General features: G+C 38.4%; 1 pseudogene; it reads right to left on the minus strand.

Annotated features, from left to right (window-relative positions):
• Window positions 1-6,085: 6,085 nt before the first annotated feature.
• Window positions 6,086-7,072, minus strand: LOC115279203 (annotated as a pseudogene).
• Between the last annotated feature and the right edge of the window lie 15,579 nt (window positions 7,073-22,651).

Here is a 22,651-nt window from a genome sequence, read left to right on the forward strand (position 1 = left end):
CTGATAAAAGCCGGGGAAATGCAGAAGAAATGTATTTTATCTGAGATTGATTCTTTGAGGCCAGAAGGTTCAGATTGATCTCACAAGTTCTTTTGCAGAACTACACTAATGTAAACCTTTCCTTTATAAAAAAAAGAAGTTTATTTATTACTGAGAAAGATTAAGAGCACATGCAGGGGAGGGGCAGAGAAAGAGGAAGACAAAAGCTCCAAACCAGACTCTGTGCTGACTTCAGAGAGCCTGATGTGGGGCTCGAACTCACGGACTGTGCTGAAGTTGGATGCTTGACCAACGGAGCCGCCCAGGCATTCCTGACACTACTTCAGGACGAACATTGTTGGAAGGTTTTAGGTGACCTATTTGCTTTTGCTATTTTTAATTTGAAATTGTTCTTCACAAGGTGTTGTTAACTTTGAAAAAAACAAAGGTAGAAGCTTTGTAAAGTAGTTCTGTGATTTAAAGTTATTTTTTCTTTTTAAAGTTAGATTTCTCCTTAGATTTAAAAAAAAACTCTATCCATTCATCAGTTGATGGACATTTGGTCTCTCTCCATAGTTTGGCTACCTTTTTATTTTTAATGACTATAAAAATTTTTATTGTTTGACTATTCTATAATTTAGTCATACATTTCCCTATAGAATCTATAGCATAGATATACAATATAGTGCTACACTGTATCCTAAGTATTAACTCATTTGATTCTCACGAAACTTCCAAGAGGTAGATATTATTGTCTTAATGTTAAAGGTGAGAAAAATAAGGTTAGTGAAATTAAGTAACTTGCCACAGGTCACATCTTTGGAGGAGGATCTAAGATTTAATCTCTGTACTATAAATTCCTCCTATCTGTAATCTGTTACCTGTCATTTTGGCAGGGTTATAGATATTTTAGATTTACTCCTTGTATTTTTCTGCATCAATTTAAAAAATTTTTTTATGTTTATTTATTATTGATACAGAGAGAAACAGAGCATGAGTAGGAGAGGGGCAGAGAGAGAGAGAGACAGAACCTGAAGACAGGCTCCTGGCTCTGAGCCATAAGCACAGAGCCTGACTTGGGGCTCGAACCCACAAACTGTGACATCATGACCTGAGCCGAAGTTGGACGCTTGACCAACTGAGTCACCCAGGCACCCTCAGCATCAATTATTTTAATATTGAGTACATATTGATTTTTATATTCAGCTAAAATGACATTAAAAATAATGCTTGAAGGGATGCCTGGGTGGTTCAGTTGGTTAAGTGTCTGACTTTGGCCCAGGTCATTATCTTGCGGTTGGTGGGTTCGAGCCCCACCTTGCACTCTGTGCTGACAGCTCAGAGCCGGGGGCTTGTTTTGGATTGTGTCTCCCTCTCTCTCTGCTGCTCCCCCGCTTGCACCTTAACTCTTCCTCTCCAAAACAAATAAATATAATTTTTAAAAAAAAGAATGCTTTTATTATTAATCACTTAAGCCCATTGACTTATTTAAAATTAAAGGAACATTTAGAAAATTCCAGTCAAGGTCAGTGAAAATCGGGAATAATGGAAGTGACAGTCATTTTGGATAATGTTCAATGGAAATTGTAGTGCCATTAATACACATTATACAGCAGTTTAAAAGAATGAGGTAGATGTAGACGTATTTGTACTAATGTGGATAAATAAAGCAATACTGGTGAATTAAAAAGTTAAGCTGCAAAATTCATCCTAAAATTAATATGGCATCTCAAAGGACTTCAAATTGCCAAACAATTTTGAAAAGGAATAAAATTAGAAGACACACAGTGACTGATTTCAAAACATCACAAAGCAACAGTAATCAAGACAGTGTAGTACTGGCATAAAGACAGACAAGTAAACCAATGGAATAAAATTGACTAGGAATCACTCTTTGTGTATGTGGCCAAATGATCTGCAACAAGGATCCCAAGGCTACTCAACGTGGAAAGGACAAGATTTTCAACTGATGGTGCTGGGAAAATGATATCCACATGCAAAATAATTAAATCAGACATGTACAAAAATTAATTCAAAATATATTTAAGACTTAAATGTAAGACCTGAAACTATAAAGCTCCAAAAGAAAACATATAGGAAAAGCTTCATGAGATTGGACTGGGCAATGCTTTATTTGGAATGATGCCAAAACCACAGGCAATAAAAGCAAAAATAGACAAATGAAACTATATCAAACTTAAAAATGTTTTGTATCAAGGGACACAATGCACAAAGTGAAAAAGCAACCTAAGGAACCGTCAAAACTATTTGCAAATCATTTATTAGAAAAGAGGTTAATATCCAGAATATATGAAGAAATCCTACATCTCAACAAAAAGAACATCCAATAATCCAATTAAAAAATGGGCGAAGGATTTGAATAGGCATTTCTCCAATGATATACAAATGGCCAATAAGCATATGAAAAGATTCTCAACATCACTAATCATTAGGAAAATGCAAATCAAATATCATGTCATGCCCATTAGGATGGCTGCTATCAAAAAAAATAGTGTTGTTTATGGATGAGGAGAAACTGGAACTCTTGTGCACTGTTGGTGAGATTATAAGATGGTGTAGCTGCTATGGAAAACAGTTTCCTTTAAAAAATTAAAAGAAAACCACTATATAATCCAACCATCCTGCCTCTGGATATATATATCCAAAGGAATTGGAAGTAAGGTCTCAAGGAGACATTTGCATACCATGTTTATAGCAGCAGCTTTCAAAATAGTCAAGAAGTGGAAACAACCCAAATGTCATCAACAAATGAATGGATAAACAAAATGTAGTATACACATAAAATGGAATATTATTTAGCCTCAAAAAGGAAGGAAATTCTGCCAACTGTACAACATTGATGAACCTTGAGGATATGCTATGTGAAATAAACCAGTCACAAAAAGACAAATATATGATTTTACTTATATGAGTTACCTAAAGTAGTCAAGAAACAGAAAGTAGAATGGTAGTTACCAAGAACTTCGTCAGGGTAAAAGGGGAAGCATTTAATGCATACAGATTTTCAGGTTTGTAAAATGAAAAGTTTTAGAGATCTCTTTTAAATGTGAATCTACTTTCTTTTTAATGTTTAATTTTGGGAGAGAGAGACAGGGAGGGAAAGAGAGTTAACACGAGTGGAGGAGGGGCAGAGAGAGGGAGACACAGAATCTGATGCAGGCTCCAGGCTCCAAGCTGTTAGCACAGAGTCAGACAGAGCCTGACATGGGGCTTGAACTCACAAACCGTGAGATCATAACTTAAGCCAAAGTTATGAGCTTAACCAACTGAACCACCCAGGTGTCCCACAATAATGTGAATATACTTAACAGTACACTTAAAAATGGTTAAAATTATAATTTTTTAAAATATTTATTTTTGAGGAAGAGATAGAGTGTGAACGGGAGGGGCAGAAAGAGAGGGAGACACAGAATGTGAAGCAGGCTCCAGGCTCTGAGCTGTCAGCACAGAGCCTGACGCAGGGCTTGACCCCACAGACTGCAAGATCATGACCTGACTCAAAGTTGGATGCTTAACCAACTGATCCACCCAGGCGTCCCTGGTTAAAATGGTAATTTTATATGAATTTTATCACAATAAACAATTTTAGTCAAAACATTAGAAACTCTGCTGGTTGTAAGCATATAGGGAGATGGAAAAATATTAAAACAAATATCTAGTACACTGTAATTTAAAACATTGGAATCATTGAGGTATTAAAGTGTTTTACTTCTTTGTAAAAAAAAAAAAAACAAAATTAAGCCATAGATAGACATGTATAGTATGGTACATTGAAAAAAACCAAAACATACCAAAGTATAGGGTGTACTTTCTACAGGGACATATATTCGTATATAAAGACATTAGGTCAAAACTGGAAGAATATACACAAATTGATCACAGTAGTTATCCTCGGGTAAAGGAAAAGGGGACCAGATGGTGGGTGATGGTTAGCAGGGACTCGTCCGTAGTGCTTCAAGGTTTTATGAAGAGAATCAGTTCATGAATTATTTATATAAAATAGCCTCTAAACGTATAAAAAGATGTTCAAACTTACTTTAAAAAATCCAATTAAAACTGCACTGGGAAAAAACCTACACTGAAATTCCCCATTTCTTCTTTTGGATTGGCGAAGATTCGAAAGCTTGATGATATATTCTGTTGGCAAGGCTAGAAGGAAACATTGCTACAAGGAAGGCAAATTATGCCTCGCCTACCAAGGGGAATTTGGCAATGCCTAACAAACCCAGCCCCCTACTTCTAGAAATTCACCAGGAACACACGCCTCTAACAATACAAAAATAAACACCCAAGGCGAGTCATTGCAGCATTACTTGTAGTTGCAAAATATTGGAAAGTACCTTAATTGTCAAACATGGAAGACTGGTTGTATGAATTTTGTCACATACATACTATCAGGTTTTAGGGTAGGATGATCTTTACAACTGATAGGAAGTGGTTTCCAAGATAGAGTAAGTGAAAACAGGAGGTTGCTGAAGTATATGTGTAGTATATTGTTGAAGAGAGAAGGAGAAATTAAAGAAAATGCATATGTCTGCTGATTTTCACTAACCAAAATGTAATGAACTTAGTGAATGATGCAGAGGGTGTGTAGAGGAGACATGAAAACCATACAGGCAGTTGTAACATTTCTCTGACCACACCTTTTAATATACGTTTGACTTTGAGTTATGTTAATGTTCTAGATATCTTTTTAATTTTTTAATGTTTTGTATTTATGTTTGAGAGACAGAGGGAGACAGTGTGAGGAAGGGAGGGTCAGAGAGAAAGAGGGAGACATAGAATCCGAAGCAGGCTCCAGGCTCTGAGCTGTCAGCACACAGCCTGACATGGGGCTTGAACCCACGAACCGTGAGATCATGACCTGAACTGAAGCCGGACGCTTAACCGACTGAGCCACCCAGGCGCCCCAAATGTTCTAGGTATTTTGAAGTGAAAGAAATCAAGGATAAAAAAATTCCTAAAGTGGAATGTAAATAGAAACACACAAAGCCAACTATATTTTTAAATGAATGTCATATCCACATTGAAGAGGGAAAAAAAAAGAATGAATCCAAGTAACTTTTGACTATACAATAATATACACTGTTCTTCTTAGTAGTTTTTCCCCCCACAAAGTAGAGTACAAATAGCAATTCTAAAGCTACTGTGTGTGTATTGTAGGATTGACCAAAGGAATAAATATATTGGTTTGTTGGGAATTAGGGTCCCCATTACATAAGAAAGGATATATAAATATGGACAGTGAGAAGAATAGCCCTATAAGATATACTGGAATTGGCATTAGTTAAATTTTTGATTTCTATATTTTTCCTAACTCTTTTAGTTGAAGGGGCCTAGGAACAATGACACCCCAGCAGAAATTTAGTGCCCACAGTGCAATTCTCTACTAATAGGAATTGGTACTCTTTTTTTTTTTACTCCCTCCGCCCATTTCCTCCCCTCACCCCCCACCCCCCATTTCTAGAAACCACCAATCTGTTCTCTGTATCTATGCACTAGTACTGTTTTGTTTTTTGTTTTTTAGATTCTACAAATAAGAGAGATCATATGGTATTTGTCTTTCTCTGTCTGGATTATTTCACTTAGCATAATACTCTCTTGGTCCATCCATCTTGTCACAGATGGCAAGTTTTTATTCTTTTTTTATGCCTAAATAATATTCTATTATGTGTACATGGCAAAATTTCTTTATCATTCATCCATCAGTGGACCCTTAGGTTGTTTCGGTCTTGGCTATTGTGAATAACGCTGCAATGAACACGGAGGTGCAAATATCTTCTTGAGTTGGTGTTTTTGTTTTCTTTGGATAAATGCCCAGAGGTGGAATTGTGTGATCATATGGGATCTATTTTTATTATTTTATTATTTTTATTTTTCAGAAGCACACTATAATAGTTAATTTTGTTTGTACAAGGGCTCTCTTGGAAGTACTCAACCAAGCATGGGCTCTGATTCTTTGAGTCCAGCTTCATATATTTAGGAAGATAAAAGCAAACTGTGATTCATGTAAATGGATGAAAAACTAAAGGCTCACCATTAAGCACATCGTAGTTTTAAATTTCTATAGCCTAGAGGCCAGAACTCACAGGCCTTTTAGATCCTTCTGGATGTCCCACAGGTATGTGCACTTTACTTGAGCTGAATGACATCATCATTCTTCAGCTTCCAGTTGATAATACTGGTTAATCCACTATCATTCAGGATACACAGAAGGTTCAGGAAGACTTTGTTCTCAATGCCATACATTCCCTTCACCATTCTTGACACTGGAGGAATCCTGGGTAGATTTTCCAATATGGATTCAATGAGATTGGCCACATTTAGCTCAGTTGGTATATTCTTTTAGCTTGACAACTTTGTAGGCACTTTCAATCACCATCTTATGCACTTCCTTCCAATTTTCACTGTCATTGTCTGTTCCCATATCTGGATTTAGTTTTTGGAGAAGATGCCACATTCACTTGACTCCACACAGCTACACTTGAGTGACCATGTTCTCCAAAATCCATCCATGACAGCTTCTGGGATAAATACTATCTTTTTCAGCCATAAAACAGCAAAATCTAGCAGAATCTAGATTATACCTACTTCCAATCATGTGGTGCTTGGATAGTCCACTTAGTTTCTAGGTAACACATATGAGAATATCCACTGAGTTGGAAACCATGGTTATGATACAATCAGGACTGTGATTGACTATCTGAGGAATAATGCATTTGAAGACATTAACATTCCTCTGCACCAGACTGGGATGGCACTCTTCTTCCTGCAGGCCGACTCCTACAATTACTACCACAACCTTAGAATTGGTAGGCACAGAGTAATCTTTATCTCCCTCAATGTTTTGTGTCTGAAGAAATAAGCTTCTAAGCTCCCATGTTGCAGATCCATCATTTCTCCTCTGAGTTTATCTTCCAAAACATAGATAAGGGTAAGGTCATGAGCCACTGTCCCAGAATGTTGATGACACATGCCATACCAACTTGTACAACACCCATTACAGTGATCTTGTTTGGGATGGTTGCCTCTTCTACATTGGTGACATCAGTTTGTCCCTAAGAGTTGCCATTGTGTCCAGAGAGCAACTTCTGTAAGAATTGTGGGAAGAAGGCAATGCCAGTTATGTGCGACTCTGGCACAGGATCTGCAAGGAGTGTAGTTCTATTTTTAAGTTTTGAGGAAGCTCCATACTGTTTTCTATAGTGGCTGCACCAATTTACATCCCACCAATAGTGCATGAGGGTTTCCTTTTTTCCATATCCTTGTGAACACTTGTTATTTCTTGTCCTTTGGATAATAGCCATTCTAAGAGGTGTGAGCAGATATCTCATTGTGGTTTTGATTTGCATCTCCTTGACTATTCATGTAGTTTTGATTTGCATCTCCTTGAGCATCTTTTCATATGACTGTTTGTCATCTGGATGTCTTCTTTGGGAAAATGTCTATTCAGATCCTGTGCCAATTAAAAAATTTCTATTTCACAGAAATAGAAAACATCCTTAAAATTTGTACAGAACCACAAGAAACCTTGACTAGCCAAAGCACTCTTGAGAAGAAATAAAAAAGCTGGAGACATCATGCGCCCTGATTTCAAACTATGTTACAAAGCTATAGTAAATAAAGTCATATGGTACTGGCATAAAAACAGACACATAGATTAATGGGACAGCATAGATGGCCCCCCAAAAAACCCATACAAATATGATAAATTAATTTACAATGAAGGAGCCCAGTGGGAAAGGACAGTCTATCCGATAAATGGTGTTGGGAAAACTGGTCAGCTAAATATAAAAGAACAAAACTGGACTACTATCTTACACCATAAACACAAATTAATTTAAAATGAATTAAAGACTGGAAAGTAAAACCTGAAAGCATAGAACTCCTAGAAGAAAACATAGGCAGTAAACTTCTTGACATAGATCTTGCAATAAGCTTTTGAATCTTACTCTAAAGGCAAAGGCAATAAAAATAAAAAAACAGTGGGACTCTACCAAACTAAAAAGCTTCTGCACAGTAAAGGAAACCATCAACAAAATGAAAAGGCAACCTACTGAATGGGAGAAAATATTTGCAAATCATGTGTCTGATCAGAGGCTAATATGCCAAAATATAAAGAGTTCATACAATTCAATAGCAGCAAGCAAACAAACAATTCAATTTAAAAATGGAATCCATCCTCTTTACATAATGACTGATTTTAGGAATGAGGCAAGGAAAATCTGAGCCTAAGACATTGTATTATTCACAAAAGTAATGAAGTACCTCCTGCCAAACTCCGTTGATGTTGTGTTAAAAACACTCAGAAGCCAGCTTGAAATGATGCTAACTAGCCAAAATCTGGTCAGTTAGTGCATCAACATGTATAAGAACAGTAATAGATTACTACCCATTGAAGAAAAAAGAAACTCCAGGAGTCCTTACTGGTAATACACAGATTACACAAGTAAATAAGTCAATAAGTAAATAGGCAAGAAGGGAGTGTTCTTTCTTATATGCCAACTAAGAATGGAGTTAGGGGCGCCTGGGTGGCTCAGTCGGTTAAGCCTCCGACTTTGGCTCGGGTCAGATCTCACGTTCGTGGGTTCGAGCCCCGCGTCGGGCTCTGTGCTGACAGCTAGCTCAGAGCCTGGAGCCTGCTTCCGGTTCTGTGTCTCCTTCTCTGTCTGCCACTCCCCCTCTCATGCTCTCCCTCTGTATCAAAAATAAATAAAACATTAAAAAAAATTTAAAAAAAAGAATGGAGTTAGAAGAATAATGGAGTGGGGTGCTTGGGTGGCTCAGTCAATTAAGCATCTGGCTCTTGATCTTGGCTCAGGTCATGATCTCAAGATTTATGAGTTCAAGCCCTGTGTGGCTTGACAGTGTGCAGCCTGCTTGGGATTCTTTATCTCATTCTCTCTTCCCCTCCTCTGCTCTATCTAGCTCTCTGCCTCAAAATAAATAAACTTTTTTTTTTAAAGAAGAAGAATAGAATTTAAAAAACCACTGTTTTCATTTTTGCTTTTGTTTTGAGAGAAAGTTCTCATGAGCATGAGTGGGTAGGGGCAGAGGAAGAGGGAGAAAGAGAATCCTAAGCAAGCTCGATGCCCAGTGAGGACCTGTCATGGTGCTTGATCTCATGGCCTGAGTGGAAATCAAGAGTTGGACTTTTAACCAACTGAGCCACGCAGGTGCCTCCCAAACCTCCACTTTTAATCATCAAGGTCCAATTTCATTTAGGGAAGAATCATATATACATGCTAAATCTAGGGAGGCCAGGTTTGAAGAGAAATAGTAATTACAACAGGAAAGACAGTAACTATCCAGTAGAGAAACTGAACAACACCCTAACCAAGTGATCACAATTAACATCACCAATGAAGTGTAAATGCACATCATCATGGGCCTCCAGATGGGACTCCTTGAAAAGGATGCACTACCCTTTGTTAGCACTGCAGTCAAAAAGCACCAAACTTACCTAGAGAATGCATTAAAGAAACACAAATGAAGATTGTTCTACCAAATAACCAGCCTGTGTTTTTCAAAACTGTCCGTGTCTTTAGACAAGGAAAGGCCAAGTCATGGTAGCTAAATGAAATAAGTAATTATGGCCCAAATAACAATTGCTTATAAAAAAATTCTTAGGAGCTTTAATGAGACTGAAAAGTGCACTACAGATTAAATTCAAATTCCTTATTAAACTTTTTGAGTTTGATAACTGTACTGTAGTTATGTAAGAGTATATCCTTGCTTAAGGGGTAAAGGGCATGGTATGTGCAATCCACTCTTGAGTGGTTTAGAAGAAGAAAATATATGTACACACACATTTTTAATAAAAATATACACATATTACAGAGAGTTATAAAGCAAAGGTAGCAAATGTTAAAAATTGGTTAATATACATTTATGAGAGCTTTATTCTTGCAGCTTTTCTGTAAATCTGAAACTATTTGAATATTTATTTAATTAAAAGCATCGAAAAATCAGGGTGCCTTGGTGGCTCAGTTGGTTGAACATCCAGCTCTTAATGTTGGCTTAGGTCGTGATCCCAGAGTTGTGGTATTGAGCTCTGCATAGGTCTCTGTGCTCAGTGTGGAGCCCACTTAGGATTTTCTCTCTCTCTCCCTCTGCCCCTTTCCTCTGCTTGCACTCTCTCTCTCTCTAACATAAATAAAACATGTAAAATAAGATATTTTATTTAATATATTAATATAGTATAATTTATTATAATATATTTCATTATATATGATACTATAACATATAAGTTTATCATACTATACATTTATATTATATTATGATTTATTATAATGTTTATTATTTATAGTTTATAAAATATATGTATTTTATAAGGTATATTTATTTTTTATAAAATATATGTATGCAGAATACATATATTTTATAAAAAATAAATATATTATATTATACGTATTATAATATATAAAATATAGAATATAAAAATAAATATATTATATTATATGTATTATAATACAGATATTATATTGTATTTTATATTATAATTTATAATATATGAACACATTATATACTATATTATAATTTATTATTATATGATATTATAGAATTTATTATATATTATAATACATTATATGTTATATTATATTATTTTAATTTTTTATATTTTATTATAATATATTTCAATTATTTTAATACATATCAAACCATTAAATGTTTTATTATTTATTTTAAATATTATTAAATATTAAGAATTATTAAATGTTACTCTAACAATTATTTTATAATTTATTATAAAATTTAAATTAATATATAATATATTTGATTAAAAAAACAAAGGGGTACTGGCCTTATACCTTTCTAGTTGCACTAATAGAATTTGAGTTGCGGACTCACTCAAAATTCTGTTCCTTTGCACAAGCGCACCAGTATGTTCCAAAAGGAGTATGGCACTTAGCTAGATGAATGAGTGCTAGAATCTTGCAGAGGTAATTTCTTAAAAAAACAAAAACAAAAAAAAATATATATGTTATACAAAGGTCTAGGTTCTAGACTTTTGCAGTCGTTAACATTTAATATTGAAAATTCAGTCCTGAGATCTGGACAACTTTTGGTTTATTTCCTTTTAAAGAGTCAATGGCTTATTGGAGGGTTAATACAGAAATCAAAACAGTCTCATTCATCAGTGCCTAATGTTTGGCCACAGTAGGAGCCAGTGAATATATATAGTTGCAGATTAGGATCACTAACTCAGAAAAAGATTACAGGCTCATTCAGAGGGAAGATTGCCCTGAGGGGAGGGTGGTTGGAGCTGGTGAGCTGTAGAGAGATGCTGGGTGAAGTGGCTGCCAAAGAATGAGGTGACTGTCAGTGAAACTCAAGACCACATCTTGTGTCCGCAGCTGTGTTGGTGTTGGGTTCTCAGGGCTGTGGAGAGGTAAGATGCCAACTTAGACCCCAAAATACTGAAGTGAAATACTCAATGAGGGTGACTAGGAAGAGGCTACGTGGCAGCAGTGGCACATTGCCATTGACAATGACCTTTTTCTGGTTGGGATTGACTGGAATTTGCTCATGTTAGTTGTTGCTAGGTGACACGCACATGTTTGTCATTTGGAATTGGCCTGATGTGCTTCATTTTGCTTTTCTGCTTCTTATTGATTACTTATAATGTTTGTAATGATAAACAACACTCTGAAGATTTATATATACACATAGACATATATATATATATTTGGTGTGGTTTACTTTCTTGGTGTGTGTTTTTCCAAAATGGACAAAAGACATCCATAGTTTTATAGTTGTTTTTTTTAATATTACCAGCTAGTTTTCCAGAAAGATGAACTAATTCACATTGTTTTCTTCTTTTTTTGTTTTGTTTTGTTTTAATTTCCTAATGTTTTATTTTTTTAGTTCACATTGTTTCTTGTAACATATAAATATACCGGCTTTCTCACAGCCCAGCCAACCAGGGGATACTTGTAAGCACATTTACACATTACACATCTTAAACTGTCATGAGCAAATTTAATTGAGATGATAAAAATGGATGAATTCCTAATTATTCGAATTAGAAGAGGATGATTAGGCAAGATTAAAAACTAAAATTTTGGCATTCTAAAGGTTAAAATAATGACCAAGTGCCAGGCATAGTTTAGTGGAAATCAAATACGAAGAATATAATATATATGAATAAAGATGTTCTGAATATTTAACCTGTCAGAATTTTAGGAGATGAATCTCATTCCCAGTACTTGTCTGGAGACATTCACTTTGATATTAAACAAATCTTAGTGGAATTCTTGTTCTGCCATTAACTAGCTTATGACCTTAGGCAAGTTCTGTAATATAAAAAAGGTGAAGAGTTTACAGTTGTTTGAAATATTTTAATGTAATACTTGCATAAAACCAAAAAAATTTCCAGCATACAAAATAAATTAGGGGTAGATCTACTGACCTCAAAAAAGTGGTGCAAGGGTAAGATGAGGGAACTTGGAATGTGGTAGGTTTGCCATAAATGGTATTTGTCTCCCCTGACCTTGCTTTTCTATGTTTTCTTTTTATACTAACCTTTTCAAAGATGGAAACTTCCAGTGCTTTAAAACAAAAATTAGGGCCTGGCCCTCTAGGCCTGTTTATCTCAGTGGCCTTTGGCTGTCACCAATCACAGCTGCTTTTTTTGTGTCACCAATGACAGCTTTACTGTCATTCTCCAGAGTCTGGCCAGTCCCTGTCAGCTACTGGTTGTGCTTCAAAGGATGACTGGGGGGTGCGCAGGTCGGCCAGGTATTCTTGGACTAGCCCGGGTGCCCAGGGCCCCCATTTTCTAGTTGTTTTTCAGGTGGGCGCCAGGGAACATTGGTCCCAGACCTGGATGTGCCACCAATCTGACCTCAGGCCTTACTACGCTCTTCATCTGCCAAGAGAAGAGTTTGGACTGGATCATCTCTAATGTTCACGGCTTGATGAAACAGGAAAAACTATACTTAATTTACTCTGTCAAAGAATTTCATTGTTTTTTAAATTTTGTCTTGAGTGTTGTATGCTCCCATAGCTTAGTTAGAGCTGGATTGTATACTATGAGTCAAAAATTAGAGATGAACCCAAACTCTCACTTTTCAGTTTGAAGTAAATTTTTATTCATGGAGAAGAGTGGATTATTAGCAATGTAAAAAGAAATCTTTCAACTTGACAATTGCCGAGTATAAGATAGCTGAAATAAATGAGACAGAAACCATTTCTTCTTCTTTTCATTAGAAGTTAATGTGGTTAATTCATGAATGTTTAAATGGGATAATTTACTCAGAGAAAAAGAATTGGTCATTTTGAATTTTTGGAGGAGGGAATGATAAGGCAGCTTCCGATGGCCGTAAGTTCTCTGTGTGCTTTGCCTTCCCTGTCAACACTCCTCTCTGCCTTGATAACCAAGCGTTACTTCTTTTCTCATGTATGCTCTCTCAGGAGACAATTATCTGATGTTTTTGTTCCCTAATAACTGAGATCCAGAATAGGCATCATTCTTCATTCATTCGAAATATCTGCCTTGAATTCCATTCCCTGCCAGGCTCTGTGGCTGAGGGCCAGGATACGAATAGAAAACCACTTCCCTGTCTTTGAGGTCAACACACAGGCTTCTGAGTCAGAAGGTTAGAGGATAAAAAGCGAAGAGCAAATGGGAAGGAGCAGCTTCATGCCTTAACATTACATAAGTATAAAGACCTCTCAGGGAACAAGGGGTGGAAATACAGACACAAAGGCTATAAAAATGCCTGTGACAAGAACAAAGAGATGTTCAGGTCTACTCACAGCAGAGTGACTCAAAAATCAAACATGGACACTTGCATTTCTAGGTCTATTGTTTAAAAAAACTTGAAAAAGTGCTATCCACGTATCCAAGTATAAATAAATTAATGAGAAATTGTAAAAGGCTTTAGCTGTAAGGTATTATTACCGTGTCAGGCAGGGTCTCAGCAGAAAACAGATGACACATTTAAATTAGGATAATTCCAAGAGGGTTTAATAAAGAACTGTTTACAGAAGACTAAACGTAGGGAAACCCTGCAGAATAGTGCAGGGTTAGTATCAGTGGACTCCATTATTCCTCAAGGCTAGGGGGCCATGTAGAGGAACTGGAGACAGAGAGTGTTTGAGAGAGGCTGAGGCCTGCCCCCCATTCTTTGTGCAACGAGACCAGCTGGAAGTAGCCCCTCGGGGAGGGAGTGCACTCTGCTACCTCCCTCAGATCTCCTGCGGGGCTCTCCACTAACTGCACCCGATGAGACCAGAAGGCAAGGGGGCTGCTATCGGAGTCTCACAGGCCAGTGCAGGGCACGCAGCAGGGTAGGGAAGAAAGGGGTGAATGGAGGATGGCCAGAGCCACTACACAACCAAGAACATGAAAGTCAGTATTCACAATGACATTGGTAACCCCTCACAGCCAATGTTTGACAATATCCTACAATTGGTCATGTAGAAGTTATACCTTGGATGACAAACCTTCATAGCACATTCACAAGAATGTTTGCGATTTATAAGGGACACATTTTCCAAGTTAGTAAAGCAATGAAATTGAAGAAAAGTAGCTTCTTTATATGTAAAAACACACTTCCTTAGGGGCGCCTGGGTGGCTCAGTCAGTTAAGCCTCCGACTTCGGCTCAGGTCAGATCTCACATTCGTGGGTTCGAGCCCCGCGTCAGGCTCTGTGCTGACAGCTAGCTCAGAGCCTGGAGCCTGCTTCCGGTTCTGTGTCTCCTTCTCTCTCTGTCTCTTCCCCTCTCATGCTCTGTCTCTCTCTGTATCAAAAATAAATAAAACATTAAAAAAAACACTTCCTTACTAACTATAAATAGAAAGCTGGCCTGACATATATTTTTTGGTGGTATATGGTCAATAATAAAGACAAAGAAAGCATTACTGAGAACATCAGGCTATTCTTAAAGTAGGCTCTGCCAAATTGTGAAGAGTAAATTATGAATTTGTCTTCATAATCCTTTACCTTTTCTTCCAGCATTCCTCTTTCTCTTTCTTATATGGCTGTTTTCGTTTGTCATTTATTAGAATTTATCTCTCATGGCCTCTTGGGGGAGATGAGCATGTCTGTTTATTCTTTCATCCTATATGGATTTACTACAGGAAAGATTTTGTTCTAATTTCATGGAAGAACAAGTTCCTTGTACCATTCCCTTCCTTAATGAGCCTCCTGGAACAATAGCACAGAATCAGAGTTCAAACACCATTTAACTTCTGTATGTAGACAAGCCCCTCACACTGCTTCTGGCCCCTTGACTTATAGGCAAGTATGGAGGCTGACTGTTCAGGACCATTTCTCCACTAGAAATAGGTAGAGACTCAGGGTAGGGTGACTGAAGAATAGAAGATCTCAGAAGATCAAGTTGCTTGCTTCACTTTGATAGTTGGGTAAAGCACGCACCGAGTAACACAATCTTTGTGCACACAGTGGAAGGGAAGAGCTACCCTGGTCCTTGAATGCAGTGAGAGGGGACTGGTAAAGCCATGGCGGGAGTGCTGGTCAGACCTGGCTTTGTGTCCTGGCTCAGCCAGCAACTGTGCGATTTAAGCCTCAGTTTTCATCTCTAAAATACTGGCGATAACAATATTTAACACTTCAGATGGTTGTGAAGATTAACAATACTACACGTGCAGAATGCCATTGCCTGAAATGTACTTAATCTCTCCCCAAACAATGGCTATGAAGATGGTAATGATATTTAAGATTATGTCAATGTAACCATAACCCAACCAACCAATATATCTAGCCAGATCCAAGACCATGTTATGTTAAATTCCAAGCCTTTTTCCCATTTGCTCCCTTTCTTCTGTACTCATGCTGCTACCTAGGTCAGGCTTATATACCTCTTGGCTGGTCTTCGTGCTTCCAGGCTTTTCTTGCTTACCTGTCCTTCATTCTGCAGGCTTCGGTCTTTTGCCCTCACACCCTCCACCCTTGGCACATCCTAAATCAGCCAGTCCCTCACAAACCTCAGTATGCCATGCAGAGAAGTGTATAAAATCTGGATGCACAGTTTAGGGAGTAATCATAAACTGCTCTCTGGGTTAAGAAATTAAACACTGCTGTATTCTAGAAGCCTCCCCACTCCTGTATGCCCTTTCTTGATTACACAATCAGCCCTCTCTCCAAGAAGTATCCACCCTCCTGATTTCTGTGCTAGTGTTTTTGCTTTTATTTTTTTAATGTTTATTTATTTTTGAGATAGAGAGCATGATCAGGGGAGGGGCAGAGAGACAGGAGGACAGAGGATCTGAAGGTGCTCTGTCCAGTGAGCTTGATGTGGGGCTCAACTCATAAACTGTGAGATCATGACCTGAGCCGAAGTCAGACGCTCAATGGACTGAGCCACCCAGGTGCCCCAGTGGCTTTGCTTTTAAATTTTACCTCTTGTGTATGAATCTTTAAACAGTGTGCCTCATTGTAGCAAATCCAAGAGGATCTCTTTTTCATATTTTAGCATATCTGAAGTTGAGATATGCTTATAGTAATGGATTCTCATGGTTTAATTTACAGTATTTTCTTCTTTATTAGAAAAAGTACAAAATATAAATACAGATATGTAAAATAACAGCATGTTTTACGATCAGTGGCACCTTAGATTTAATGCAGGCTAGTTTGGATTGTTTCTGAACTGTATGAATAGAATTATACTGCATGTGCTCTTTTACCTCTGTCTTCTTTCTGGTCAGCACAATGTTTGTGAGATTCATTTTGTGGCCACATGAAGTTGCTCGTGTTTTCTACTACAAACAATGTTGCCATTTGTACAAAACAATCTTGTGTGTGTACCCTGTGCTCACAAGGCCCAGGACTGTAGACAAAGACACCATAATTTCTCTCTCTCTTCTGCAATATTATCCAAACCTAACCTTAACCCTCATCCCAACTAGAGCAATGTATTTGAAACACAGACTTGGTCATCTCATTTTCCTGATGGAAACATTTTAATGGCTTCCCGCTGTTCTTAGGATGAGGATCCATGTCTCGGATACACCTTCAAGTCCTTCCAAGCCAGCATCAGCTTCTGCCATTATTCTTACACATCCTTTCTCCAGGCTGAATAGCCACAGTGGCCTTGTATTCAGTTCTTTAAACAAGCTATCCTCCAGGACTCCTCTCTACCTCACCGCATTCTCCAGCCTGATCAAATCCATCCATTCACCAATCTAAGTTCTAGCCTCAGCCCCTCAGAGAAGCCCACTTTCTCACCAGCACAGGTCAGGACCCTTTACTGTATCTTCTTAAAGAATGTTCTTCTTTTTAGAACACAGATCTGCTGCTGAAACAGAGACCACGGTCAATTTAGTAAGACAGAAGTCTTTTCTTTTGCTGACAATATAATGTTGGCCTTAGCAACCCAAAACTTCTCTAGAGTGTCTCTGATGTTGGAAGTCCAGAATCCTTCTACCTTGTTGTGTGGACGTCACTAAGTTACTCTCACCAGCATGCTTTAAGACAATTCACCACCATATTCCCATTTCAGTGAGTGGAAGGCAAAAGGGGAAAGGGAGGGCATAACCACTCTTTCTAAGGGCATGACTTATTACTTTTACTCACTGGTTAGAACTTCATCACATGGCCACACCTTGCTGCAAGGGAGCCTGGGAAATTAGTCTTTACTTTGGCTGCCCAGCTTTAAACCTGATTTGTTACTATAGATGGAGTGAATGGATATGGGGACACCTAGTGGTCTCTGCGGCAGTGCATCCAACCCAGATTGCAATGATACATTCTTTAGTGTGATTATTTGATTGATATTTATCTGTCCCACTAGACTGTAATCTTTACAAGAGCAGGTTTCATATTTGTTTCACTCACCATCACGTTCTCATCATCTATTCCAGTGCCCAGTACATAGTATTGATGTGGAAACATTGGGTTTGGAGCCGATGGCCAAGAAAGGATTCTTGAGATGTGTTCAGTGCAAAAACAAGGTTTTATTAAAGCATAGAGAGACGACTCATGGGAAGAAAGAGCTGAACCAGGGTTGTGACAGGTAACTGATAATACACTTTCAAGTTGGGAGGGTGTTAGGGTAGCGTAAGTCACTATGGAATTTTGGAAGCAAGGTTTCCAGGACCTTGAGGGGGCTAGCTATTGTTAGGAAAAGGTCATTCATTACTGTCTAATAAACCTTTAGTCATAAGAACCTTCAGATATATATCAGTGGGCTATCTGCTTGGAGGATGATTGCTAACATTTATCTTTGAGGGCAGACATAAAGGAAGTTTCCAAATAAATTTTTGTGTGTTAAAGGAGACTTACAGGATCCTACTGGGGTCATGATAATGTTAAGCTAAAATTATCTTTTGCCTTTGGCTAAATATTAATATTAACATCAACGCAGTTGAGGTCCTAGAGGAAGGTCACTGCCTGTCTCAAGGACTTGTCAGTGGGATGGAAGCTGTGAGGAGACTTAATTTTTTCTTTTTACCTTTGCTTCCCACATCAGTATGACCTTAAAAAATACTTGTTGAATGCAGGAATGAATAGATTGGGTCTCTGACTATGTCCTGTGTTCCTGTCTCATGCTTGACCCTCCTCCTAGACCAAAACAGTTGTGGTTATCCAGTAAAGTATTCATTATCTATTAAAAAAACTTTGCTAATCTGATAAGCAAAAATAGTCATCTCACTGTTTAAATTTGTTTGATAACTTTTGAGATAATACAAATTTTCACATATTTCCATTTATACTTCTTGTTTTGAGATTTAATATGACCAATTCTATCAACATCCCTTGAGGTACACTAAGAGTTTAACACAGTAGATTTCAGTCAAATAAAATCCAAGTTAGGTAGCAACTTTAGGGACTTGCTTGATCAAAGAGTGGAATATAAAATAATGCTTGAATAAGGACACTCATGCAATTCTACATGGATGTTATTTCTCAAATTTGAGCTTTCCACAAGGGTTGGGAAGCAAAGAATTAAAAGTTATATGCTCTCCTTAGAATATCATTTGAGGAGGATATTGTGATTCATAATAAGGAATATATATTTGGTCTTTGTCCCTATTTCTGGTGCAGAACTCCTAAAACCCTTGGAATTCCCTAAGTGATAAAGTTTCATGATATTCCTAAGAAGCACCTTTCAACCACACCTGAGATTATGTTAATAAGATGACTATTGGAAAGCACCTGAGGATGGGGCAGGTTGCCAGGGGAACCAACTTTGTGACTGGTTTAGTCCCACCCCCTAACCTCTGGGATGGAGAGTCTCCAGGTTAAAATCAATTGCTAATGGCTAATAATTTAACCAATCACCCCTGTGTAATGAAGCTTTAAAAACCCAAAGGACAGCGTTTGGAGAGCTTCCGTATTGGTAAGCCAGAACACATCTACATGTCGGGTCCCAGACTTCACCGGGACAGAAGTTCTTGTGTTTGGGACCTCTTGCTGTTCGTTTTTATCCTTTGCAATAACCCAGTAATCTGGTAAGTAAATAGTTTTCCTGAGTTCTGCGAGCTGCTCTGGGAAATTAATGAAACTCAAAGAGTGGGTTGGGGAACTTCTGATTTTTAGCCAGTGGGTCAGCAGTACAAGAGATAACTTGGATTTTCGATTCACATTGGAAGTGGCTTTCTCCAAGTAGATAGTATTGGAATGGAGTCAAATTTGTAGGACACCCGGTCTATGTCCTTGGAAAATTGAGTTAATTGTTTGGCGGTGTGGAAAAGCACATCTGAGATTTTTTTTTATTGTTATTTAAGGAAATACCCATGAGCTCTGGTAGCCAGTAAAGATTAATGTTGTATTGATAAATGAATAAGTCTAGTTAAGACTTGGTGAGAATGATGGCTGTCTCACTCACAGTCACTGACATACTACCCACCACTAGGTACTTAAATGTATATTAAGTGATAAGAATATAAACATTATAAAACAATATATTTAATATGGACACACAGAATGAAGCTATGTGCTTAACCGACTGAGTCACCCAAGCACCGCTGAATGAAGCTATATGAAAAAAAACATGTAAGAGTAGTGGGATTTAGATTTTATTAACATTTCAACATTTTTTCTTTAATATTGTTGCTGATGAAGCTAAATCACAGCATCTGTACCATCACCACCGCCAATAATTCTCTTAGCAGTGTCCTTTTAAAGAGACATAAGGGGCGCCTGGGTGGCTCAGTCGGTTGAGTGGCTGGCTTCGGCTCAGGTCAGATCTCACATTTGTGGGTTTGAGCCCCGCATCGGGCTCTGTGCAGACAGCTAGCTCAGAGCCTGGAGGCTGCTTCAGATTCTGTGTCTCCCTCTCTCTGCCCCTCCCCCTCTCATGCTCTATCTCTCTCTGTACCCAAAATAAATAAAACATTAAAAAAAAATTTTAAAGAGACATAAGACCAAAAAGATATTATTGGTAATAGAGAAAAGTAGAGGGACCTGTTCTAAATATAAGCATACGTGTGGCCAGTGTGCGGAAGACACATTTTCCTGTATAAGATTCAATTTGCAATTCTGAAAGCCAAGAGAGGAAGCAATAATTCAAGGCAAAGGAAGTGAAGAGTTTCTACTTCCTTAGTGTTCATGAGCTGGCCTGTATGGACATTACTGCTAATGAGAACAGCGTGCTTTCAGACAAAGAGCATACACCAGGCTCCCCTGTGCAAATAACCCAGGATCAGTACAATGCCAGCAACCAAGAACTCCGCTGCCTTCCTTTTGGTATAAATTGAGCATAACTAAGAGTAGCCTCTTAATTTGCTCTGTGGCTGCTCAGAAATGCACTTGACTGTAGGTCCCTCAATGTACACAACTTCCTACTAATCATCTAGGTTAGGAAGCTTCTTTTCCTAACGCCAGCAGGGTTCAGTTTTACTCCCTTCTTGATTCAAATTACCGAGTTTTCAAGTTCAACCATTGTCTTGAGTAAAGTTTAGTCATGTAGATGCTTAGAGATGCTGAGTGTGCAAAAAGGGAAGAAGGAAAAAAAAAAGAAAAAGGAGTTGATAATAGGGTTGAGAAGAGAAGAGGTCATTTTGGAGGAAGGGAGGAGACTTTGGTGGGCCATTTTGGTCACCGGAGGGTACCCTGTGAACACGTTCATGTGAGTGTGTTATCACCTCTGGTTCCGTTAAAGTGGCAGCCCTGGCTTAAGCACATGTACCTGGGAGGCTGTAACCTTTAGCTTCCTCCAATTTAGCCCAGTTTGTCACAACTTAGCTGATCCATTTCTGACCTCTCCTTTTCTGTTCTTGACAGAGGGTCTACCCCCTGTCAAGGAAGAAGAGCTAAAAAAGACAAAGGAAGGGGGAAATGCTGGATGGGAGCTTAGAGGTATTGACCATGGGACCAGCTGTAGCAGCAAGCCTGACTACAGAAGGTGGTAGAATGTGGTAACCAGAGAGTTTGTTGCTGGAAAGGCCTCAGATGCCACTAGAAATGTACCTAGAATGCAGGGTACATGGGAGTGATGGAAACTTGATTCAGGGGGTGATACTCCCATGACCTCAATTGCATCAGTAGGAGGGGTTGCAAATTCAGATCCCTGCGGGGGGGGGGTGCAGATGGAGCAGGCTGGGTGTAAGACAGTGGGATGCTTGGTACAATGGTTAATGGAAGGGCACACACACAATCTAAGTTTACTGTGGGAATACTGGCTCAATGTGGTCAGCTCTTCTGATTTTTCAAGAGAAGGGGTAAATCTGAATTTTTATGCAAAAAGCATAATTACAAAATTGATCTTTAAAAAGCTAAAAGCACCATGCAGGACATTATTGCATCTGCCAAACAACACTTGCATATTTCATAGTTCCTGAAACTCAATCTGTCAAAAAGTGGAACTCATTAGTTTGTATTCCCCATTTCAGTAAATGATGCCACTGACTGCCAGGAAACTCAAGCTAGAAAGGTGGGCATCAGTCCCGACCCCTCCCTCTCCTTTACTACTCGCATCCATTAGGTGACCTAACTATGTGGGTTCAACCTTCTGAAATCTTATACTTGTTCCCTAATCTACATTTACTACTCTGCCTTTGCTCAGGTTTTCACAATTTCTTTCCTAGCTAACCCATTTCAAACCTGCTAGTGACCTGTCTCAAAAACTGAGACAATTGCTCTGCCCCCTCCAATTTCATTTTAAGTCACTACCTAGAGGAAGAAATCAGTGTGTTGTGGCATGGTACACATTTAGTCTCCCATTCTGACCCCGTCTACATTTTTTTTAATGTTTATTTTTGAGAGAGACAGAGGTGAGCAGGGGAGGGGCAGAAAAAGGAGAAGACAACAGAATCCAAAGCAGGCTCTAGCCTCTGAGGTGTCAGCACAGAGCCCGCGAGGGGGCTTGAACTCATGAACCATGAGATCATGACCTGAGCCAAAGTCAGATGCTCAACCCACTGAGCCACCCAGGCACCCCTCTTTCCTCCGAGTCTATGCTCAGATACTGCAATGCCTCTAGTTCCCCTAAGGATCATGCTGTTCTATTCCTCTCTACCTTTGCTCCTTCTGCTCCTCTTACCTACAGTGAATGCCCTTGCCTTTTTGTACAGGTGTATTCAGCTCTAAAAAATGCAAAACCCAACTCAAACTGGGTTTAAATGATAAGGAAGGTTTATTGATTTATGTAAGTACTAGGACAGGCTTTAGGGTTGGTCTGATTCAGTGGCTTGGTGATGTCACAAAGAACCCATATTTCTCCTTTTCCATGTTCTCTTGGG

The sequence above is a fragment of the Suricata suricatta genome, chromosome 15 (genome assembly GCF_006229205.1).
Source record: "Suricata suricatta isolate VVHF042 chromosome 15, meerkat_22Aug2017_6uvM2_HiC, whole genome shotgun sequence".
NCBI lineage: Eukaryota > Metazoa > Chordata > Mammalia > Carnivora > Herpestidae > Suricata > Suricata suricatta.